Source organism: Triplophysa rosa, linkage group LG9, assembly GCF_024868665.1.
Source record: "Triplophysa rosa linkage group LG9, Trosa_1v2, whole genome shotgun sequence".
NCBI lineage: Eukaryota > Metazoa > Chordata > Actinopteri > Cypriniformes > Nemacheilidae > Triplophysa > Triplophysa rosa.
The window spans coordinates 12911257-12917744 of NC_079898.1; positions in this window are offsets into that span (position 1 = coordinate 12911257).

Consider the following 6488-nt stretch of genomic DNA (forward strand, 5'->3'; position numbering starts at 1 on the left):
GTTTGATAAAGGTTCCATTTTGAGAGTGTTTCCGTGCACATGCTTAAGGAGATTTTTTTGAACAGTCTGGACTATAACGCTAATAAAAAATCTGCGGAGAATACCATTAGCTTTGAAAAACCCCTAAAAGCTTTATTACAAACCCAACTTTGAAATAGAGGGATTAGAAGGCTGAAAGGGTCCCACAATAGTTAGAAGAAAAGGTTTCATGCTAATGAGGTTAATGCCCTTTGTATCTCCGGACTCCACAACTTCATTACTCCTATCTCGGGCAACACCGAGCGGCTCAGAGCCCACAATCCACTCGAGCTGTTCCCTACCCTGCCTAAAGAAGGATTTGATAGCAGCCCTGTTCAAACTAGATAATTATATCTTTTCAAGTTGGAATTAAGATAAAGAAAGTGCAGGGAAGGCGGTGAGCCTTGATCCGCTGCAAACAAATTTGGCGCACTTTCTCCTTTCGTTGTGCCTCAAAAGACAGGACACCCCCCTCATTACCTCTTGCTCCCCTTTATTAATTTTGCATGGCCGATTTAAAATGCACCCGGTGTTTTGCATTAATAGTGAGCAATTAGCTAAACTTAAAGCAAGCAAATGATATTTAACAGAACAGAAATTAAGGGGTTCGATTGACTTGTTTTTTTGTGCACACTTCGTTTATGAGACACACTATTAATTAACATTTAACTTAGTATATGTTATAAGTATATTAAAATAATATATCAATGTCATTATTCAAAAACTGCGGATTATGACCTTGTACTGGCTAAACGAATTGCTTTTCTAAATAGCCATACGGGCATGACGGGCTGTATTAAGAGCCTTCTGACCCGCTTAAGTAACCCCGTGCTGCGATAACTTGTCTCAGAGCAACATTTACATTAACCGTTCAACAACGCCACGCTTATGCAGTAGGAAAACGATCAATCACAGAGGGTCATTGGTATGATTCATCATACAGTCGGAAAAGTTGGTGTAACTTCGAAACGCTTGCAGTGGCTTGTGAAATTGAGGGTTTAAAACTAAGGTGTAAAACCTGCGACATACGAGTGATGTTAAATAATTACACCTCATTTAAAACAGCCTCCTATCAAATAACCCCACTGACCCAAAACCTCTAATCTGCAATTACTATCTTTAATTACGTCCGTTGATCCTACTAAAAGGCAGTTGTACAAAACGGTGGACGGCCTGGACCCATGTGCAAAATAAAGCTGAGCCTTCATTAGAAAAATACCTGTAATATGCCCACAATCCATCATATTTCCTAGAAAGTATAACGGAGGTGGACGTGCAGCCTGTCTTTCGTCCCATTCCCACTTTAACTTATAGACAAAAACAAAATTATATCATCTTTCTATTTAGCCTATCGAAGGTCTTGCACGGTCTAATATTATTTGCAGACTTCTGCTGATCTTAATCGTATTTCCACAAAGCCGCATTCCCGTTGCAACTGGCCACCGGCTCGAGTTTGAGATGATATTTATAGCATGGTAATATGACGTCACGACAAACACAATCTATCCAGTTTCACAAATTGCTTTTGAAACTGATCCTTGTAATGGAAGAATGAACACCCTAACAATTCCTGTGACCTTGCCATAAGGTACAGCCATAAATATGCAAGACTAATAAGCAATTACAATATAACCTTTTTGTAATTTACATTACAAATTAAATATCACATCTTAGATTCAGGTTCTCCTTTTATTATGAACGAAGGGAAGGCTCATAGAGGGCGGTGCAATACATTATTATTTACAACATGCATGTACGAGGCGTGATAAATGAAGATAAGACTGTATGCGACCTACATTTTATTAAGGCTACATTTTTTTTGTGTAGTTTTTTGGTAAGATGTCTTGGTCAAGTCCATTGTAAGCTATCATCTGGCAGCTGTCAAATCCTCTAACTCACCTCCGCCCATCTCCTCTAAACACAAACATTAACGGATCAGAAGTAAAATATGGTTGACCATAATTTTGATGGCACTGCAGAGACTTGATCAAAAGCTGTTTCAAGACTAAACTGCCTCTCTGAGTCATTTCATTGATAAATCTGAAAGCATTTGTGAAGTTTACCATTATCACTAAAAAGTATATTCCCGTGCTTAACACACGCCGCTTTCAAATGTAACGAAACTCGTTTTTTGAATTTGTTACTTGTTTTACTATATTTTTTACTAAAGGCTAAGGCTATGTTAGCATTGCATTAAGCCTAACGCATAAGTTACGTAATGTGTAGCTGAGAACAAAAAATTAATTGTAAATTTAACGGAGCAGGAAAAGGCCACTATTGTTATGTAAAGAATGATTATATTATTATTTCTTCTTCTTCTTATATTATATATTAATTGTAGCTAACGCACCATTCACATCATTTCTCACACATTTTTTTTTTTAGAGTTTATTAAATCTTATTTTTGATAGTCAGAACCACACATATAAGCTAACATTTTAGCTGTTATTGCCCAGAAAAAATTGCCCATTACTGAATAGGCTAAACCACAGACTAGTTAAAAATAGCTATTGCAAATTTAAAAAATACAACGGAGAACAAGAAACAGCAAAACTGTAAAAATAACGTAAAAATATCAAACCATTATTATTGGTAACATTTAAAACGCTTAACATCATCCTCCCCAAAAAATAATGACAATTTTCCAGCGAGTCAAGCCAATAGGCTATACAAATCCAATGCGAGAGAAAGCATGTTTTAACTCAGTTACTGTAACATTGTGAACAACATGTAACAAATGTTCACAGAACATTTTAACAGTAATTTCCATTATCATGGTGGAGTTGGAAAGGGTTGCTAGTAGGCTATTAAAGTCTAAAGGGTACAGACTGTTTCCCATCTAGGATATTGTCCTCTGTTCGTCTCTCATCTGTCAATCAATTATTCTGCTTGAACTTGGAAAACATGCTATGAACATCTCGCGCACTTTTTACACTTCTACTTGACCTAAGCGTATTTCCTTGCGTTTTAGTATTTTTTCCTCTTTGAAAGTTTTACGCGACCCTATAAATTCTGTAGGCCTACATACTTTCAACATAATTTCACCGGGATACTGCACCTTCAAGTGCAGAGCGCTTTCCTTCTGCTGGACTTTTTTCACAATAATAATTAGTAGGCCAATAATAATAATAATAATTATTGTTGTTGTTTTTATTATTGCTAATTAATAATAATGGAAAATATTGTCTAAATATTTGGAGAATGACATTCCCTTTAAAGTATTAATGCGTTCCATATGGCAGGACTGTACACCTGATAAAATACCTCTGGGGCCTCGCTGTTTGGAAAATCCTCAATTCGTTCTCTAAATCAAATAAACAATGGCTTCACTAAATATATCACATGTGTTACCATATTGATTGGCCTCGTCGACTGGCTTCGTGGTCTTTCCTCTCATATGTGGCTTACGATGTCGGTATGGTTTCTAACACTAGCTCATTGATTGTCCGTGTTTTGAAAAAGCATCATTACCGCAGTCAGCATTTAGACATACGTTAGAAGCGCACAAAAGTCATTTTGTCTATCACAAAAAGCGAAAATATCTGCAGTGCTAACTTTGGCGATTGTTTTTGGCGCGTTTACAATTTATGAAACCAATTGTTGACCATTACGTAAAAATGCATCTCAACTATACTTATTATACAGTACAGGCTGAAATCCTACTAGCACAAAAAAATGTAGCTTGTAGCTGGATTGCAGTCTGTGTAAAACGATCAAAGAAAAAAGATACAGGAAGAAATAAGAAATAGAGGTAGACAGACAGATAGATTGAGATATTCTATTAATACCTTGAGGGAAACTTGTGATAGTTACTATAATGAGTTGTAATGAGTAATGCAAACATATATGCAGACATACAGGTTTAGTCAATAAATCATTGCTGCCTTACCCTGAGTGTCCTATTTTACATGAGCTGTGGAAGTGAAAACCAGTAAGACCAGAGACAAACGACAAAGTGAAAATAGTGCAAATGTAATGCCACAATGGAACATATACAACACTTGAGCCATTGTGATGAAATATCATCAAAAGTTTGACATCATCTCACTTTAGTGGTCACCTGCTTGGATTGCTATTAAATTAAGATGATGCTATTTTAAGTTTATGCTCTATCACACACTTCTCTTTAGTGGCGGTTTATTAAATATATTGACATATAATGAGTATTTCAATAAGAATATATATATATTTCATTTATGATAATAACACAAATTCCCATGTGCAGCCTGCAAACAGAAAACAGGAAACCACCTGATGTGACATCAGTGTCAGATTCCTGGCAAACCTTCCCCAAATGGACTGCTGGTGTGTTGCCTGGACCAAACACTGTCCAACAGTTGTTGCACTGATGCAACAGAAAATAACATGTTCTTAAATGAATAACATATAAATGCTTAGCAAACAGGTAAAGTGTAGAGTAGAGGGTGTGTTATTTTCTGCTGCATTGGAGACCTGCTCCAGACAATTTGGGTAGTGAGTATGTTACGAGTATCTTAAATATTGTAATGAATGTTAAATGTTGTAAGCTAATGCAAAAGTGAGAGTGCAGAATGAGAAAACCACTATACAAAACACAGCACAGAAATATGTGGCTCTAATAATGAAGAATAAAGAACATTACTTCCTTATAAAAACACATCAATTATTCACACACACCATGATTCGAAAATAATTTTATTATGTGATTTCCATAATAAAGTCTGCTTTTCATCAAGGCCCTTTGAATGTGTGGAATGTATATCTAGCCGTTAAGGTTGACTCAGGCAAATTATCACATTTCATTCTCAAGCTAATATGAAATATAAATGAACAATATTAGCTCAGAAAAGCTCCCATTAATTTAGAAGTGTATAAGACCTTTATTATAGTCATGAAGGTTTGGGTTTACCTGCAGTTGCTTACAATCTAGGTGAGAGAACAGGCTAAAGCAGAGCACTTCACACATGTAAGGTGGTATGTACATGTGTGCGTGTGAGAAGCTCTCCCTTTCTTTTGCCCAGTCACTTGCTGTCCTTTTTAGGGGACTCCAGAGGCTAGTTAAAAGGTGTCTGATTCTCACCATGAATCTAATTAGATCCTTGACTGAGGTCTTAACATTTCCTTGAAGGGAGGAAAGAGTGAGAAAAAGAGAGAGAGAGAGAGAGAGAGAGAGAGAGAGAGAGAGAGAGAGAGCAAGAAGAACTCCGAAAGGGGAGAAAAGGTGCTAAAACAGCATCTCGTTTCTCCCTCCTACAAACCGCCACCCCCATCCTTTTGGCCTCCGCTGAAGAAAAACAAAGACCAGCGAGCTAATGAAGTTGGTAATTAAGAGGCTTCTGTCAGGCACAATGGGTAATTAGGAACTTGCTTCCCTTGCGTGTTAGTGGTCCGGTCTCATCAGTGCTAGGGCCTGTGGTCTGACCAGGGACACTGGGCTCTCAGACCCTTCAGAAAAATATAGAGAAACGCTAATTTGCACCTCCGCCTGACCTGGATCTGTTATATCTCCCCCTGCCTGCAATTTAGCTGTTTTTCCCACATTCCGAATTTCAGTTAGCTGTGATGTAAACGTGTTAGCGAGGGAACTGCGTGAAAAAGAGCAGGTGTAGTTTGATCAGACCTGCACACTGTGTACATGTGTGATGCTTTTGCTCATTTTATTGTTGGTGAAATAAAGATGCACAATACAGCAGTGATTTCTTCTTCTTGTAGGTCATTTCTCTATAGCCAGACGGCATGTAAAATATAAAACATTATTGTACTTTATATTGGGTGTCCACGACATTAAAACCTGTGATGTGGATGTGAAGCTCCTCTATAGTATGTAAATGACTGAGCGGTCTTTAGAGCAGCCTGGCCCACTCAGCATTCTGCAGGAACAGAGCTTTGCTCTAATTAGCACGTTTACTTTAGATTGCTTGACTGTGGTACGGATAGAGAAAGTTCACTTGGCCTCAATTAAGCATATTTATCTCTGATTATCTGTCGGTAAGATTTCTGCCTGGGCAAAGAGATTATTTTAAAGAGGTGGGGATATGCGGGCGAGATGAAATGTTCTGAAGACGTGACTTCTTTCAGAGCAGAATAAAGAAATGAAAGATTTAGAAATTGAATCAACTAAAGAGGAGTTTAAAGTGAAGCTAATATGAGGTGTTCCAGACTAATGTGCACGCTTGTCATTTTTAGTGTCAATGCATTTTAATGGATATAGATGTAAACAAAGACTAAATATTAATTACTAAATGATTAAAATTTAACCAGAGAATTGCAGAAAGCTGACAATTAAAATAATAAAAATATTTATTTGCAAAATTGAATTGAATCCCTGTAAAACCTTTCTTTATAGATTGGTCTGCTGAAATATGACCGTGGCGGGTCCAAGCACAGTAAGGCCATACATAAAGTATATTTTATATTTTATGGTACTGTGTTTTTGCGGCATCCACTTTTCAACAGCTACATATGACCCACCTGCTCCACTGCTGTTATTT